The 19,286-nt window shown below is 46.6% G+C and overlaps 1 protein-coding gene across 4 annotated transcripts in view; it reads left to right on the top strand.

Annotated features, from left to right (window-relative positions):
• Positions 1 to 18,711, top strand: part of LOC311530744 (uncharacterized protein) — a 53,450-nt gene extending 34,739 nt beyond the window's left edge. Inside the window, exons 6-8 of one of the 4 annotated variants that reach the window (XR_014714085.1) lie at positions 8,374 to 8,540; positions 11,873 to 11,972; positions 16,782 to 18,711. The gene's annotated coding sequence lies outside the window, so the exon portion shown is untranslated. Of the gene's footprint in view, positions 1 to 8,373; positions 8,541 to 8,861; positions 11,973 to 15,347 lie in introns of all 4 variants that reach the window. The other 3 variants (XR_014714086.1, XR_014714083.1, XR_014714084.1) reach the window with 3 other exon arrangements.
• Positions 18,712 to 19,286: the final 575 nt, after the last annotated feature.

Below are 19,286 nucleotides of genomic sequence, written 5' to 3'. Positions count from 1 at the left end.
GGAGAGGCTGAGGGAGCTGGGATTGTTTAGCCTGCAGAAGAGAAGAATGAGGGGGGATTTGATAGCTGCTTTCAACTACCTGAGAGGTGGTTCCAGAGAGAATGGTTCTAGACTATTCTCAGTGGTGGAAGAGGACAGGACAAGGAGTAATGGTCTCAAGTTGCAGTGGGGGAGGTTTAGGTTGGATATTAGGAAAAACTTTTTCACTAGGAGGGTGGTGAAACACTGGAATGCGTTACCTAGGGAGGTGGTAGAATCTTCTTCCTTAGAGGTTTTTAAGGTCAGGCTTGACAAAGCCCTGGCTGGGATGATTTAATTGGGGATTGGTCCTGCTTTTGAGCAGGGGGTTGGACTAGATGACCTCCTGAGGTCCCTTCCAACCCTGATATTCTATGATTCCTGCTGAGTCCATTTTCTTATCCCATAAACACTGTTTTATTTCCTCCTTGGACATATTCAGGAATTGCTCCTGAGCCATCAAATCACAGATTCCTTCAAAGCTAGTTACACCCTTTCCTTTGACCAATTTATCTAACAGATCCTTTATCTGGTTTAGATAAGCCACATTACTTAGTCCAGGTCCTCTCTTAAGGGCTCTAAATTTTACTCTGTAAGTTTCAGGTGTAACTTGAAATTGCTTTGAAACCAAATCCTTAAATTTAGTATAGTTAGAAGCCTCATCAATAGGCATCTTATTGAATATGTCCAGAGCTCTTCCAGTCAAGTTTGCAACCAATGTGGTCATCTTGTGAGCTTCAGGAATTTTATAGAGCGTGCACAGTCTCTTAAAGGTGAGAAAATATTCAGCAATATCACTGTTATTCATCATACTGTGGACATAGTCGCTCCCATTTGTGGATTGTTGGATAAGGATTGTTAGGGTTATCCGGTATATTCTGCTGAGCCTTTGCTTTCTCCATCTCCAGTGCATGCTTCCTCTCTTTTTCCTTTGCCTTCATTTCTCTCCTGTGGGCAGCCTCTTTGGCTTTTTCTGCTTTGGGTTCTGTCATGTTAGCCTCTCTGTTTTTAACTAACTTTATACCTGAGAATTAAAAAAAAAAAACCTGGCTTGTAGAATTTTTGTGCTGTAATGTGATAGCTATGTTCTTTGATAGCTATTCTCAGCCTACAGAAAAATCCTTTGTCTCCAAGCAAATATGATTCCCAGGTGGCAACTACAATTACATTGTGAGGGAAACATTGCTGAATCCATTTAAGAAGTGCTTCTTTTATGTTGTATCTTTCTAGTTTCCTCCATATTTAAGAGCCTCCTCCCCTCCCCCCCAATTTGGGAGAATGGTGTCTCCCAGGTGTTAAAATCATCTAGCCTTTAATTGGCAGATACACCCCCTTATCCTGCATTGTTTGGGGCTTAGTCCCCATATGGGGCTGCTTTGTGTGTGATTGTCTGCCTCCTTCCTGAAGCAGAATGCATAATTGCTAAACCACTCCATCCCATATAACAACCCTACTGCATTAACCCCTCACATTCCCACCACTGCATTCACACCAAGGGATCCCAAATGCTCTGTGACAGACTGACAATGTTCTGAACAAACCTTATAGAATTAAGATAAACTTTACTGAAATAAATCCGACCTTACTGAATTAGGTTTAATCCCTTTGGGTCCATTGTGTTAAAAATGCAATTGTGTATGTGTTTATTGTGGCATTATACATCTCTTTTTCCAGTATGAGGGAGATGTGAATGTAATTCCTTCACTTATCAGCCCTTTGAAACCGCTGCCTGGAGAGTGTCGCATAAACTAATTCAAATGGGATTTTCCAGACAAAGAAAAGACTTTGGGATAAATTACCAAGGTTTAGACCGACTCAGGGCCTTCTTCTTGACCCAGCAAATGGACAGGACCCCTGGTCCATGGAAAGCTTAAATCCTTAGGGAAGGGTTGAAAGGGCACTGACCTACAGAGGCTCCATAAGACTGGGTACTGGTTCTGAGCAGAAGCTGTGATGAACCTGAAGCTACAAGGAAACTTCTTGAGTGGAAGGACTAATCTCTGGCCAGAGTCCATGTTAGAGTGGGGATGATCTCTGATAAGCTTATTAGCATGCCTGTAGGTTCTTTTATTGGTTTTAATATGTTTTCTCTGTAATGCATTTTACCTTAAGAATAAAATAGGCTTGCTTAGAAAGAGCTGTGTGATAACAGTGACTGCCCACAGTTAAAAGATAATTGTCTCTGAAGAGAAAGCAAGCAGGCCTGCTGGGGCTGCCTGTCTCTGCTGGGACCAACACAGTAAAGGTAGGGAACTAGACCATCTAGAAATGCCATGATCAGGAGGGAGAGAGATGCGGGTCTCCCCCCAAAAGAGGCAACAGTCTGGGTGCCAGAAGCTTGAGAGTTGAGGAGATGCCTGACATGCACCTCATGGTAGGAAGTAACCCAGGGAATGTAGTAGAAGTTGGTGCTTATTCCCTTAATGGGAAATCCCCTGGCTTCATAGCATCCTGGGTTGGAACCCAGTGGAGCAAGGTGGGCCTGCCTTGCCCCCCCCCCACTTGCTTGTTTGCCTGCAAGCCCATCCAGGAGGCTCAGGGGCCATAACCTGTTTGGTTGCTTTGCCCCACCTGGGAGCTACAAACTGACTGTTTGTCCTGCCCTACTGGAGGGTGAGAAACCCCAGTTGCTGTTGCTTGCCCCAACCAGGAGGCTCAGGGGCCATAGACTGCTTGTTCACTCGCCCTGCCTGGGGGGCTACAGACTGACTGCTCTGCCCTGCCCTGCCCTTCCCAGAGGGTCAGAAACCCCCATTGTCGCTGACTGCCACAGCCAGGAGGCTTGCAGGCGACAGACTGCTTGTTCTGCCCTAACTGGGGGCCATGGCTGGATTATTTGCTCGACCCTGCCAGGAGTTCTGAGGCCACCTTGTTACAATTATTTGATCCCACAGGGAGTCCAGATAATTGTGTGATGGGGTGTACCAATCCCACACTGGGCCAATAGGGGCAGCCCCACTCAACAAACGGCCCCCCATCACAGATCGCCTAAAATTTTCCTAACTTTTTATCTTAGACTGATCCTGCAAAGACTTATGTATCTGTATAACATCATGTCCTGTACTCCAAGAGTACTATTCACAACGTACAACATGAAGCATAAGTGTAAATATTTGTAGGATCAGGACCTAATTATGTGATTTAATATCCCTTCTGATTTTGGCCCATTTTCTGACATCGGATATTAACATAATATCTTCTCAGATTTTTCCAAGTTTCCTCTCTAATTATCAATTTGAAAAAAAATTACTTTCAATGCTTTCCCCTTTAATTCTTGGACACCTATGTCAAATCCCCTATAATAGAGGGAATATTTGAATGTAAGATACTGTGAAGAAAAGGAGACCCTGGGGAGCATGGATGGAGAATATGAGTGCAAGAGAAGATTAGATGGGAAACGGGGAGAGACAAGACAGTGATAAGGGAGAGATACAATGGCAGTTACCCTACCCAATGGGATAGAAGAGGATGAGGGGGCTGCTCCACTCGGCACCTAGTGGGGAAATTGGCACCCTGACAGCAGGATTGTCTGGCTGTGTAGACTCCCTCCTCAGGCCCTACGCTACCAGCACTCCCAGCTACCTTCAAGACACCACTGACTTCCTGAGGAAACTACAATCTGTCGGTGATCTTCCTGATAACACCATCCTGGCCACTATGGATGTAGAAGCCCTCTACACCAACATTCCACACAAAGATGGACTACAAGCCATCAAGAACACTATCCCCGATAATGTCACAGCTAACCTGGTGGCTGAACTTTGTGACTTTGTCCTTACCCATAACTATTTTACATTTGGGGACAATGTATACCTTCAAATCAGCGGCACTGCTTTGGGTACCCGCATGACCCCACAGTATGCCAACATTTTTATGGCTGACTTAGAACAACGCTTCCTCAGCTCTCGTCCCCTAAAACCCCTACTCTACTTGCACTATATTGATGACATCTTCATCATCTGGACCCATGGAAAAGAAGCTCTTGAGGAATTCCACCATGATTTCAACAATTTCCATCCCACCATCAACCTCAGCCTGGTCCAGTCCACACAAGAGATCCACTTCCTGGACACTACAGTGCTAGTAAATGATGGTCACATAAACACCACCCTATACCGGAAACCTACTGACTGCTATTCCTACCTACATGCCTCCAGCTTTCACCCTGACCACACCACACGATCCATTGTCTACAGCCAAGCTCTACGATACAACCGCATTTGCTCCAACCCCTCAGACAGAGACAAACACCTACAAGATCTCTATCAAGCATTCTTACAACTACACTACCCACCTGCAGAAGTGAAGAAACAGATTGATAGAGCCAGAAGAGTTCCCAGAAGTCATCTACTACAGGACAGGCCTAACAAAGAAAATAACAGAACGCCACTAGCCGTCACCTTCAGCCCCCAACTAAAACCTCTCCAACGCATTATCAAGGATCTACAACCTATCCTGAAGGATGACCCAACACTCTCACAAATCTTGGGAGACAGGCCAGTCCTTGCCTGCAGACAGCCCCCCAACCTGAAGCGAATACTCACCAGCAACCACATACCGCACAACAGAACCACTAACCCAGGAACCTATCCTTGCAACAAAGCCCGTTGCCAACTGTGCCCACATATCTATTCAGGGGACACCATCACAGAGCCTAATAACATCAGCCGCACTATCAGAGGCTCATTCACCTGCACATCTACCAATGTGATCTATGCCATCATGTGCCAGCAATGCCCCTCTGCCATGTACATTGGTCAAACTGGACAGTCTCTATGTAAAAGAATAAATGGACAGAAATCAGATGTCGAGAATTATAACATTCATAAACCAGTCGGAGAACACTTCAATCTCGCTGGTCACACGATTACAGACGTGAAAGTTGCGATATTACAACAGAAAAACTTCAAATCCAGACTCCTGCGAGAGACTGCTGAATTGGAATTCATTTGCAAATTGGATACAATTAACTTAGGTTACCTTGCATAATGACTTAGCCACTCCCAGTCTCTATTCAAGCCGATTTCCCTTTGTTTTCCTAACCCCCCCCTTCCTCAGACGTTTTTGTTAAACCCTGGATTTGAGCTGGAAGTGTCCTACCTTGATTATCATACACATTGTAAGGAGAGTGATCACTTTAGATAAGCTATTACCAGCAGGAGAGTGGGGTGGGGGGAGAGAGTACCTTTTGTAGTGATAAACACCCATTTTTTTCATGATTTGTGTGTATAAAAACAAACATCTTCTGTATTTTCCACAGTATGCATCTGATGAAGTGAGCTGTAGCTCACGAAAGCTTATGCTCAAATAAATTGGTTAGTTGCTGAGGTGCCACAAGTACTCCTTTTCTTTTTGCAAACGCACACTGTGGGAGGTGGACAGATACACATACTCTGCTCCTTATTTATCATGTGAAAAAACTTTTTTAAGACCAACTCAGGGTTCAGGGGTCTGATGCCTGACTGTTTGGGGTTGGCAGTACGGGAAACTTTGTATATTTTAACAACTTATAGAAGGAAGAAGTGTATGCTGAAGTACCCAAGGATATCAGGATCCAGAAGATCCTCACATAATGATCCCCAGGGAATGTGCATTTGCTACTTCTGTGAAAGACCAGGGCATACTAGCCAAGAAAGGAGGAGACCACAGTCCCAGGCATTCAAAACCAAAGGGGCATCAGGAATAGTTGGCCCATCAACAGAAGGCCAAGCAGATGCAAGATTCCTAGGCCTGTCCTTGGTGGAAAATCAGTCTGCCTACAGTACTGAAAGGGAGTGCCAGCATATCTAGCAACTTCTGTGAATGAGCCTTTGGAGACTAACTGCTGAAGTACTTAGAGCAGGGAAGAAAACCAGTGTTGGTTTGATACTGGTTCAGAAGTCACCACCATTACTGAGTCGCCTTTTTCAAAATGGTTTGTACATCTAACAGCAGCTAATGGAATGGCAATCCCAGTGGGGGGATGCCTTGAAGTAGACATAGAATACATGGGTCAGATGCTGCCAGGAAAAAGCATCTTCATACTGAAAGACGAAGTCTCTGAAGGACGTAATCTGGGATATGGAGTCCCCAGGATGGTAGGGATGTACATCATTAGTGAGCTGAAGGAGCTACTCTTGCCAGGAGAAGGAACTAGGAGGATGAAGTATCCTAGGCACTCCAGCTGAAGACAGGTTCTAGGTAATCCATATTTCTGGGTTGTGACAGCCTTCAGGGATGGGGTGTTGGTGGTGTAGTGGTTAGCAGAGCTGCCATCTAAGCAGTAGGCATGGATTCAATTCCCAGCCACCACAGTGTCGTCTTCAGCTCTTTCCCATCTTGTATTACAACATTTGTAGTGTTGCAAAGCAGAGAGGAGAAGAGCTATTCAGCACCACCCCTGCTTTGTGGTGCAATGGAAAGGGTGTTGGACTTTTAAGAATAGTTTAGTGAGGAGGGCCAGTCATTCAAAAATTGTAGGTTCAGATCCCACCAGCATTTCTTTAGTGGCTACTCTGGTAGATTTTATGGAATAGGCAACCACTTGAATGTGGCCAAATGGGCCAAACACAAGGGAAGAAAGGCAGAGCTTGCAAACAGTACATGGCTCCCTCCACTTTCAGAGCGATGGGCTCAGCTCTTTTCCTGCTTCAGTGTGTAGCTGAAATATATTTTGGGGAGCCCAGCAGAGCGCGTGGGATCCTGTTATGATGGAGAGCATCTTGAGAGGGCAGGGCTCAGCCAAAGACACAGCTGGAACCCTGACCCCTCAGGTATAAAATACCCCAACACTTCCCCTTCCCTTCTGGCACCACCAAAATCCAGCTGCAGGTTGAACTGGCTGTGGGATTTCCCCTTCACATCCTGTTACCCCTCTGTTCCACCCCAGAGCCAGCTGCATCTCAGCAGTGGCAAGCGAGCCCAAGGCAGCAGTGCTGTGCGGCTGGTCCCCAGCTGCCCCACCCCAGAGGCGGCTGCATTTCACTGTGAGCCTGTGACCCTGCTACCATACACCAGAGGTGCCAAATTGGGTCTCTGAGCCCGTGGGCCATGCCCTGGGATCCCGCCAGCCACCTTGAACCTGGGTCCTATGCGTGTACGGCCCAGCAAGCTTGCTGCTGCCAGGGTAAATAACCCCAGGTGACTGATCCCTGGCTGGTGCTCTCAGCACTGTAGACAAGAACCGCTTGGCTCCAGCATCAGCAGATTCCTCCCTTGCACTGAGTTGGGAACTGCAGTAAGAGCCACAGAGCCATGCCTGCAGCAGGGAGCCGGGCAGGTGCATCTGTGTAGCTAGGGATGTGGGGAGGTGTCCCTCAGGTTCTGCAGGTGCACCCACCGTGGAGCTCCAAGAGAGCCACTTCTTCGCCACCACCGAGAATGTGATCGTGGCCTGCATGAACTACTGGCTGGAGGCGCTGGGCCTCCTGTCTCTGCCCCAGGCTGCCCTGGGGAATGCTGGCCTGTGGGACCAGCGCCTAGTGCTGTGCTGTCTGTGGGAGAAAGTGGCCACATTTGGTGGGGACCCAGCCCATTTGACACTCTTCAGCCAGAGTGCTGGGGCTGCGTCAGTCGGCTTCCATCTCCTCTTGCTGGGGAGCCGCTCCCCTCTTTGCCCATGCCGTTCTGCAGCGTGGTGTCCCCGCCTGTTCCTGGGCCTGGTTTAGCCCAGAAGCCACCCAGGAGGTAGGCTGGGTGTTGGGCTGTGACCTAGGCTGTAGGGTGACCAGACAGCAAATTTAAAAATTCAGGACAGGGGGTGGGGGGTAATAGGAGCCTATATAAGAAAAAGACCCCAAAATTGGGACTGTCCCTATAAAATCAGGACATCTGGTCACTCTACTAGGCTGTGCCGATCTCAATGACACTGCCCACGTGGGCAGCCTGTGAGGGAAGGAGCCATGAGACTTTGGGAAACACAGTGTGTCCATGCCAACTGTAGAAAGGGATTTCCTGCCCTATGTGCCACCGAGACTCTTGGAGTCTATACCCCTCCTGGCTGGCGTCACAGCCAACGAAGGCTCCTACATGGTCATCAGTGCCCTTAGCTTCACTGGGATGAACGCCACCATCTCCCTGCTTTGCCTCCAGAAGGCAGCCTGCGACTTCAGCTCTGTGAAAAAGAACATGGAGGGGTGGCCATTTTGGAAGAGGGAAAAACTGGGTTGTTTGGCTCTTGATCCTTCCTTGCTCATGGGAAGCCTCAATGAGACCTGGCTGGAGACTGTGGGTAGTTGGGTATGTCCTTGTCCCTCTCTGCTGCTACCTACTGGAGTGAAGGACACCTGGTTGGGGCATCCTCCTGTCTGCCCCCTTGTGGCTGGAATTCATTCCATTCCCCCCACTATGCTGACCCATTATTGCATTTCCCCTCAGGAATCCCACAGGGGCAGGAGGCAGTGGGAAGCAGTGGGCTCTTTACAATGCCATGGAGAAGATTGTTTTCCATATCGGAATGGAACTGCTCCAGGTGGAGGGGACATCGCCCACCCAGCTCTGTGGTTTCTTGACACCATTGGTCCCAGAGTACCAGCGGCTCAAGGGTGAGTGGCACGATTCGGGGCACAGTCTGGAGCAGTGAGGGGCTGTCATCCTGTAACCCTGAGTGCCTGAGCCAGCCAGTCCCCCGAGCCTGGCAACGGATTGGAACCAGTGCTCCCTAGAGGGAAAAGAACCCCATAATATGCTCCCATCTGCCAGTTCCCTCTTTCCATAGAGATGGGGGATATTCTGGCCTCCAGGCAAAACCTGGGGATAATTCTCCCATCCCTGGGCCTCTGGAATTCACATGCCATGGGCCACCTCTTGACTCTAGGCCTGGCTTTTTGGTGGTTGGAAAGTAACCCCCCATGCCTCTCTTTTAGCCCAGCCCAAAGGAACCTCCAGTAGGGGAGACAGAACGTGAGGAGGACAGAACGTGAGCTCTGTGGAGAAACACAAGATCTGCAGCAGGAAAAGCCCAGACCCCCCTCTGCCATCTCAGCTATGGGAGTTAGTCCCTTATTCTCATGGGTATTTGGGTGCCGAATGGGAGTTTGCTGCCTAAATATCTTTGAGGATCTTGGCCTAACTCTTCGAGCTTGGCATCGGTAGCATTTTTGTTGTAGTAATGCTGGCTGGCTACTAGATGCAGACAAGATCTGGCACACTCATCCCTCTTCCTAGTATCCCTACAGTGATACATTTATGTGCAATATATAAATATGCCCCAACTGTCACGGTGGAGGGGGAGTGGTCCCCTGGTCAACAGAGGAGACAAAGGAGGGATGCGATCGCATTTTCATATCCCTGCTTGCCAGTGCATCAAGTTAATAGCCGAAGTTAGCTGTCTCAAAGCCCAGCTTTGTCAGTGCAATAAATTTGTTAGTGCACTGGTAAAGCAGCAATGAGCAGCACTGTTGTAGTCTAACGGTATTAGCTCACAACACTATGAGATAATTTTCTTTTTTGCAAGTGAGTCTCATTACAGGTTTTATTCTAAACAAATCCAAGCATAACTTAAGAACAGCCATACTGGGTCAGCCCAGCGGTCCAGCTAGCCCAGTATCCTGTCTTACGACAGTGGCTGGTGCCAGATGTTTCAGAAGGAATAGACAGAAGAGGGCAATTATTGCATGATCCATCCCCCGTTGTCTAGTCCCACGATCTGGCAGTCAGAGGTTTAGGGGCACCCAGAACATGGGGTTGTGTCCCTGACCAGCTTGGCAAATAGCCATTGATGGACCGATTCTCCATTAACTTATCTAGTTATTTTTTTAACCCAGTTATACTTCTGGCCTTCACGACCTCCCCTGGCAATGAGTTCCACAGGTTGACTGTGTGTTGTGTGAAGAAATACTTCCTTTTGTTTGTTTTAAACCTGCTGCCTCTTAATTTCACTGGATGATTCCTGGATCTTGTGTTATGTAAAGGAGTAAATAATTCCTTATTCACTTTCCCCACACTGTTTATGATTTTATAGATGGCTCTCATATCCCTCCTCAGTTGTCTCTTTCTAAGCTGAACAGTCCCAGTCTTTTTCAATGTCTCTTCTTATGGAAGCTGTTCGATACCTCTAATCATTTTTGTTGCCCTTCTCTGTACCTTTTCCGGTTCTCATATATCTTTTTGGAGATGGGGTGACCAGAACTGCACCCAGTATTCAAGCTGTGAGCTCACCAGGGATTTATGGAGTTATTATATTTTTTGTCTTATCTATCCCTTTCCTAATGATTCTTAAAATTCTTCTGTTAGCTTTTTAAAACTGCTACTGCACATTGAGTGAATGTTTTCAGAAAATGCTCCACAATGATTCTAAGACCTCTTTCTTGACAGGTAACAGCTAATTTAGACCCTCTTATGTTAGCTATATAGTTGGGAATATGTTTCAATGTTTATTATTTTTAGATTAATTTTTTCCACTGTATATTGTTGAACCATACCTCCTTTTAAAACATTCCTATTATTAAAACTATCCGACTACAAAACAAGCCCCCTAAAACACCTGTTAGTTGCGTCTCACTATCCAACACGTGGCCACTCACTCCCAGGTTAGGGTAGACCTTTTTCACCATTCACCAGTTTTCATGTGTTCTCATCCCTGCAGTCGCATGGTGAATGTGACAAAGATCATGAGTGTGGAACACAGGGAAAGCCTCAACTGTGCAGCTTTGGGTGCTTGGAGGAGATGCAAATATAGAGATCCTCGGAGGTACATGCAAATTTCACCTGCCACCTCTTCCCCCTGTACCCTCATGGGGGAGCTAGAGAACAGTGCATGAAAAGTAGCCCAGTGGCAGGTAGGAAGGTGGTTTCCACCTGCCATTTCACCTCCAGAGGGTAGTTTAGCTGCTTGTCCCACAGGCCGACTCAGTCATTTTTGCTATAGGCAACATCCCTGCTACTTGCCCCTTTGCTTCTCTGGGAGAAATGGGAAGAAGTGGATGTATTTACAAGGAGCAGCCTCACTGTAGCCTGCACAGGACCTAAGCAGATGGCAGCCATTATAACTCAGGGCAACTTGTATCTTCACTAGCATCAAGAATAATAGGACTGTGGCCATTCTGAGTGAGGGCATAGTTTCTTCAGTGAACAATGGGAGGTGGTGGCCATCTTTGCTAGGGGCAGCCTCATTTCTACCAGTAAGGACTGTGGGCAAACAGCAGGAATCATAATTCAAGACAGGTTGTGGCTTTAGTTCCACTGAGAACAATGGGAGATGGTGGCCTTTAGTCAGGGCAACATGTGCCTTCATCCTATGTGGAAGGATGTGAGATGGCAGCCATCTTAACTGAGGGCAAAGTGTGGCTTCAGCCTTCCTCCTGTTAAGGAAAAGTTAGCACATATGACTCCATTTTGGTTTGGGGCCTACCATTGTTTAAATGCCAGCACATCATACACCAGGAGGAGCAACCCTTGGATACTGACTCCCTGTGAAAATCCTCCTCCTTGTCTCCAGCCTTCCTTGACTCCCAGTATCTGGTTTTTGTCAGTCTCTAACTCCCTGTCTCTTGGCCTTGACGTGAGGCCTCCCATCCTGATAATAAAGGTTACTGATGCATGGCTTTAGGACCATGCTGTGTAATTAACATACTGGTATAGCACGAGGAATGCACCAAGCAGGGATAGGTGGTAGATAAGACAAGGGTTTGTTTATTGGCTAAGGTTTCCGATGCACGAGGGCAACATGCTTTGCTAAAAAGTATATAACCTTTGTATAATCTGTATTCAGGGTCCCCTCCTGGCTAGCAGGGGGGCACCACGCTCGAGCGTAATAAACTTAGTGTCTTTTGGGAACTCTGCAGTTGTGGACTTTGTTTATGTTTCTCAGCCTAGATTTGAACTATGCGTGTCCTATCAGGTATAATTCGCAGCATTTGTGTGCGTGTCCTACCAGGTGTAATTCGTAACAGTTTTGGAGACCACGAAGGGACTCTAGGCTCGCCCCAACAAGCGAGACTACACTCCTTCTCTCGGACAGCTCCAGCCGGCACAGGGTGAGTTCACCTTTGAGAACTCCGAGGAGGGAGGAGTGTGAGCTGTCACTTAGGTGATAAGGTGGCACATTTGGTGTCCTTTTGGTAGCCCATTATGGGTTCTGGGCAGAGTGTAAGTAAGGGGACCCCTTTGGCTGAAATTCTCGAGAATTGGGGGAATATTTCTGGTACCCATGAGTTAGGTTAAAAAAAAAAAAAAGAAAAAGCTGTAATCTTGTGCAAGGTTGAGTGGTGTTAGCTGCTGCCTTGGAGGCTCCTTCGGGAAACCAGCATTGGCAAGGGCGCGGAGAGATGAGGGGAAGGGGGCGTGGACGGGGGACAGGAGAAGGGGGAGGTAGGGATAAAATGAGGGACAGAAATTGTAATTATTGTAAGCAACCAGGGCACTGGAGGAGGGAGTGTCCCCTGCTTCCCCGAGGGGCTCCTTGGAAGAGCCAGGTAGAGACTAATCCTTCTTTTCCCCCTAACGCCCCCCAGAACCTTGTTAACCCCCAGTGACTAGAGGCGGAGGTTTTGGGGACTTTGGGAGAGTTGGAATGGGACTTGGGATTACAGTCACAAATTTATTTGAAAGGTGGAGAACACCTTGTGCCTTTTCTAGTAGATACTGGGGACACCCTCTCCACTTTAACTTTTGTTCCGGGCTCTCTGTCCAATACCAAGGTTTGGGTGTAGGGTATAGAAGGTAATCCCTGCCCGGCTCCTTTATCCTACCCTGTCCCTATCGAGCTTGGTTCTTTAAAGCTATCACATAGGTTTGTTGTAATGCCAGAGGGCGCCGCGAACCTTCTCGGGTGGGATGTGCTGGGCAAATTGGGGGCACACATATATTGCGCCCCCGAGGGGCTCCGCATGTCCGTCCCGGACTCGGCGGTTGCTTCTCTTATGGCATCGGTTACCCCTATTCCTGGTGTGCCCTCTGAATTGTCCAGTGTTCCCCACACTTTGTGGAGCACAAATCCTACTGATGTGGGTCTTCTTAAATCAGCGGTTCCAGTGAGTCTGAAAACAAGGGGCGGACTGCCTCCGTCCGTAAAACAATACCCCTTGCCAAAGGAGGCGAAAGAAGGCATCTCACTTCTTATTGACAGCTATTTGACTCAGGGGGTTTTAGTCCCCTGCAGTTCGCCCTGTAATACTCCCATTCTTCCAATAAGGAAGCCTAAACCGGGACCAGACGGGCATCCAGTCTATTGATTTGTTCAGGATCTACGGGCTATAAATGGTTATGTTCTAGCCCCCCATCCAGTTGTCCCTGATCCGAGCACTATTCTAACACTGATTCCTCAGTCAGCCACTTGCTTCACTGTTATAGATTTGTGTGCGTGTCCTACCAGGTGTAATTCATAGCATTTGTGTGCGTGTCCTATCAGGTGTAATTCGCAGTATTTGTGTGTGTGTCCTATCAGGTGTAATTCGTAGCATTTGTCTTCGTGTCCTACAAGGTATAATTCGCAACAGTTGTGTGCGTGTCCTACCAGGTGTAATTCATAACAGTGGCCAGCACTAACAACTCAAACACCTTTTGACTGGCCACCGGATGGTTCCTTTGCTGGGGAAAAATTAACAGTGCTTAGGAAAAGGCTGGAAAATAAAGCTCCAGCCCAGATGGATTATTGGTATGTATGGGACAACTGGGCTTATGCGCATGCGAAAGGAAGTCCTCTTTCTTCCTCCTTTTCTTATTCATCTCAGGGGTCTCCAGCCCCGCTCTATGCTATGCCTGCTTCTGCCACTCCTCCGGCTTACCCTCGGCTTTCTGACTTATGCCCGTCACCTCCTTGCTTGCCAATTAGCCGTGCTTTCTGTCCAGGTGACAAGCCTCATGGGGGGAGGACTCGGGTAGCCCTTGTAAGTAAAAATATTTAAGAAAAGAGACCAGGAGGGCTGGGGGCTAGTTAAGAAGCCCACCCTCCTTGTTAATTTGGTAGTGAAACAAAGCTGGTGCTCATGGAAGGGACAGTTCAGAGAAAAAAAACAGGATCAGGCCCAAGCGGGCAGGCAACAGATAGAGAGATTGGAAAACAGGTTGAAAACTTGAAAGTCATAGTAAAAAAAGAGGAGTAAATAATTACAGGAATGGAAACATAAATCCCGGAATAATACTTAAAATGGTAAAATCTAAGTTAATTGGGTGTCGTTTTGGGAAATAAGCAAGTAATTTAAAAAAAAAAAAGTAAAAAGTTAACTCTTTAGTTGCTGGAAAGAATTAAGCAGTTGAACTTTGTAAAATACTGAAAAAAAAACCAATTCTTGGTTTCTTTGCAGCCATTTTGGAAAAAAAATGGGCCCTTTTCCAAAAAAATGCAATTGTACAGTGCTACTTAATTAATATCTTATTAGGTTCCAAGGGGCTACAATAGGTGGTGTCTTCCTTTTCAGGTCGCTGTGTGTTTGACAGCAGGAATTAAAAATAAAAGGCAATCAAAAGTCTGGTAAAGTTTATTGTGCCCTTTTTAAAGTAAGAATCTTTAACCTGTGGATCCAAAAGCAAGCCGGAAAGCATTTGTTTTAATGTAAATTACTGAACTGATAAGGTAGAGGCCACTGAAACCTAGGCTGCCTATAAAACAAATACAAGAAAATATGGGTAATTCCTCTGTTTTGCCTGCAATTAACAAAGGTATTTGTATAAAAAGAAAATATTTTAAGCAATGACTGACTGCCCAAAAGGGGTAGATCTGTGGTTTTTTATTTGTCTTTCAGACAATCAGAGAAAATAGATGCCAGCTGAAAAGCAATTCAACATCTCATGAATTTACTGGCACAATAGGAATTCTGTTCTGTGTTCTATGTCCTGTCTTGTGGTGTTTGTCTTGTGGACAGAATTGCTGTGTTTAATTTTTCATAGGACAGTTTAGTTTAAAACTAAATAGAAGGGTTAAATCAAAATGCAGATACTTGTTTTATTCAACTTGGAATACAAAGTGTTTGGATAATATCAAAAAAATGTGATATACTAAAATTTAATACATTTGCTTAAGTAAAAAAAAAAAAATTTCATTGGCCAGATCTTTTAATTGAAAAAATTGTTAAAATTTACACACCAACAGTCTTTGGAAGCAAGGACATGAAAGGTTAACCCACTCCCCATATTATACATGAGATCCTTCTGGCTACCTCACATTTCTAGCCAGAGGGCTGGGGAGGGAGGAAAGCTATTGGACACCAGAGGTTGTACCAAGTGGACTCCTCAAAAGTGGGTGTGCTTGTCCTGGCTTGTTGCTCCAAAGCTCTGTAATGAAGTCATTTTCCTAAAAGGGTGTATGTGGCATACATTAAACAATAAGACTAAAGTGCTGTATAATGGGCAATGTACATGTGTTCCTTTTTAAACTAAGGTGTATAAGTAAAAAGTGAAAGTTTCCTTTGCAGGTTAATAAAAGCCAAGAAGGGGAAAAGAAATAAAATGGAGGACGAGCTAATTCAACGCTGTAGCTGGCAAGCTCAGTCCAAAAATAAGACACTGGCCTGCCCAAGGACATTACTCACAGCTAGGATTTGGCTAACAGCCAAGGAAGAGGGGGGCTTGAATGTGCCCAAGCAGCTGTGAGATCTGCAATACACTGCCAGACATTAATGAAATGTGTTAGGTCTCGGTATTTAGAGGTAAAAGAAGTCCTGCTTCAAAAATCCTGAGCAAACCCGCCATTTGTTAAAACCAGGTGACTGGGTCTACATAATGGTCCATCAACAAAAGACTACTCTGGCTCCATGCTGAAAAGGCCCTTATTAAGTCCTGCTAACTACCAATACTGCTGTGAAGTGCCAAGGACTGATTGGCTGTGTTAGGGAAAAAGGGTTCCCCTCCCGTCTAGGGTTAGGAGGGTAGCCTTCCCTGGACTTCTGTATTACCCAAACAAAACACAGAGTCTTGGCTCTTTGATAAAGTGAGGCACTTTATTGCTAGCGAATACGACAGCTGAAGGGCTCACCAATTCCTTTTCAGAGGAAAATGGTGAAGCCCCGAACAAAGAACAGGGATGAGCTTTTATAGCTTGGTTCAACATACATTGTGATATCTCTTCCAGTTCGAACCGGTTAACCCAGTCTGTTTGAAGTTCTGGGGTAGGTAAGAGCATGGAGGCTTATCTGTATAAGGAATTCTCTCCCCAAAAGCAGGGAGTGCAGGTTACACACAGTTCGCATTCTTTCTATCCATAAACAAAGTAGAAAGGACAGATAAGCATAGAAAAAAGACAGCAGCGTAGCTTTACATGATTATAGGGTCGCTTTCTGGGTTTTTTTCCTATCAGCTGGACCCATGCTTCTTACTGCAAAAAGACCCCTCCACCTTGAGGTGACTTCACTTCGACTACTGATCAGCCTGTCCCTCCTTCTGGGTTTTTTTTCTTTCCTCCTTTTGAACAGCAAAAAAAACAAAAAACCCTAAGGTGAAGTGCTAGTAACCTCTCCCTTGTCCACTGACAAAGCTAAGCTGCATTCAGTATTTGCTAAAAAAAACCCCAAAGCACTACAGGGTGACGTGCTAGTAACCTCTCCCCTGTATAATGCAAAACCATGAGTGTTCCAAAAAAAAAAAAAAAGAAACCCTTGCTCTGCTAAAACCACCAAAATCCAAGGATTCCTGACTGCAAAAGACACTGAGAATTGGCCTTGATGGCAAAGACGGAGCATTGTACATTGGCAGGGAGGAAGTTGCGGGATGTATTCTTGGGAATGTGAAGTAAAGTGGTGGGGTGGGTTTATTCCAGAGGCTGGAACCTGTGCTTGTAGGCAAGTATAAATACCAAAAACGCCTTACAGCCACGAACATTACTTCCATCATCTGCCACCACTCCTTTGCAGGTAAAGGTTCCTGGATCCATCATAGCTACGTTAGGTTGGCGCTGGGACACCCACCTGACCCTGACAAGCCATTGGACGAGCCACTTCACGAATGAACACCACGACCAACCCATGGACTAAGCTTTCCAGCTCCTGGGACCTTCACAGCCCACCAGGACTTTTTGTGTTCCTGTTTATTGGACTTACATTGGGGGTAGTGTTTTTTGTATGGTATAAAGGAGGATGCCGACATTGGTATGGTTTGCCTGGGGGGGTTCCTCTCCCTATTCCCAAGTCCAGTACAAGGATGGGAGGGCAATAGCTTCTTGAATTTAACCCGCGCTATCAAACAAGGTGTAAATCGAACGCAGTGTTGGATTGGTATTCATACCCCCACATATTTAGGTCAGGGGGTCCCCTTGGTAGGGGTACCTATCCCCCTTAATCGAACACTCCAAACTAAGGTATGGGCAAATTGCCTAAGGTATGGCAAATAAGGTATTGCCTAAGGTATGGGCAAACTAAGGTATGGGCACTTTACAATCCAAATATGGTCTATTGATATGGTGGCCCAGGGTAATTATGCTTTATGTGTGTCATGACGTAAGGGCATAGAAAATACAGTTTTTGTAGGGAATTTTGTGGGGTGCAAGGACACCACCCAAATCAGCTCTGGTGCGGGAGACCCCTCTACCTACTCCAGAACCCCGTGGCCAGTCCCCGAGGGGTCTGGCTGGTATTGGTTATGCAATCACACAGCCTATAAGGTTCTCCCAGCAGGATGGTGTGGTCCATGTACCTTAGGGGCTATAGTACCCGCCGTGACAGTACACCAGAACCTGACCCGGGGAGAGATCCGCAATCTAGTATGGAGGGACCGACGAAGTGTTCCTTTAAACCTCCTTTCTCAACGCCCAAAGGCTTTCACTCCTTTGTGCATTGGTGTCTGCCATGGTTGAGAGTAAGCGAGCTGGAAAAAGCTATAGTTAACATTTCAGCTGCTTTGAAACTAATGGCAAATGCTACTGCAGATGCTCTATCTGCCCTTCAAATTGAAGTCACCCAGCTATCCCAAACTACATTGCAAAACCACCTAGCCCTGGATTATCTCCTTGGAAATCAGGGCGGGGTTTGTGCTCTGGTCAACTCAAGCTGTTGTGTATTTGTAAATCAGCACCATAGGGTGGAAACTGACATCCACATCCTCAAGCAACAGGCAGCCCTATTCCACCACATCAGCCTCCACACTACCAGCGCCGGATTCCAGGAGGTCTGGGACTGGCTCACCTCATGGCTACTGGATCTGGGGATTTGGGGACGGCGTATTTTGTATTTACTTTTTTTGTCTGTTATTGTTTTTGCGCTATTTTTTGTATGCCTACAATGCTGCAGTATGTGCTGTCGGCAGTTGCTAACCCTGCAGCGTGGTTACTCAGCCCTGATATAGCTTACTGACGTACAAAAAGAAAGGGAGGACTGTTAAGGAAAGGTTAGCACATATGACTCCATTTTGGTTTGGGGCCTACCATTGTTTAAATGCCAGCACATCATACACCAGGAGGAGCAACCCTTAGATACTGAATCCCTGTGAAAATCCTCCTCCTTGTCTCCAGCCTTCCTTGACTCCCAGTATCTGGTTTTTGTCAGTCTCCAACTCCCTGTCTTTTGGCCTTGACGTGAGGCCTCCCATCCTGATAATAAAGGTTACTGATGCATGGCTTTAGGACCATGCTGTGTAATTAACATACTGGTATAGCACGAGGAATGCACCAAGCAGGGATAGGTGGTAGATAAGACAAGGGTTTGTTTATTGGCTAAGGTTTCCGATGCACGAGGGCAACATGCTTTGCTAAAAAGTATATAACCTTTGTATAATCTGTATTCAGGGTCCCCTCCTGGCTGGCAGGGGGGCACCACGCTCGAGCGTAATAAACTTAATGTCTTTTGGGAACTCTGCAGTTGTGGACTTTGTTTATGTTTCTCAGCCTAGATTTGAACTGTGCGTGTCCTATCAGGTATAATTCGCAGCATTTGTGTGCGTGACCTATCAGGTATAATTCGCAGCATTTGTGCAGCATTTGTGTGCGTGTCCTATCAGGTATAATTTGCAGCAGTTGTATGCGTGTCCTCTCAGGTGTAATTCGTAACACTCCCAGTTTAGATCTTCCTGTCCGTGCCCCCATGTTTCCCTACCACCTTAGTGTCCTTCCCTAGTCTGCCATATCCTCTCTGTCGGAGGAGCACAGAGCTCTCAGCAGACTCCGAGGCATGGGGCTGGTTTTATCCTCCTGTGCCAGCGACCAGCCATGCAGGGAGCACAGCACAGACTGTGAGGGAAGAGCACCTCCTGCTGGGGGGAGGGATAGCTCAGTGGTTTGAGCATTGGCTTGCTAAACCCAGGGTTGTGAGTTCAATCCTTGAGGGGGCCTTTAGGGATCGGGGGCAAAAATTGGGGATTGGTCCTGCTTTGAGCAGGGGGTTGGACTAGATGACCTCCTGAGGGCCCTTCCAACCCTGATATTCTAT

The sequence above is a fragment of the Lepidochelys olivacea genome (assembly GCF_965140295.1).
Source record: "Lepidochelys olivacea isolate rLepOli2 genome assembly, chromosome: 14".
Lineage (NCBI taxonomy): Eukaryota > Metazoa > Chordata > Testudines > Cheloniidae > Lepidochelys > Lepidochelys olivacea.
Note: the sequence above shows the minus strand (reverse complement) of the source record. Positions and strands in the feature narration are given on the sequence as shown.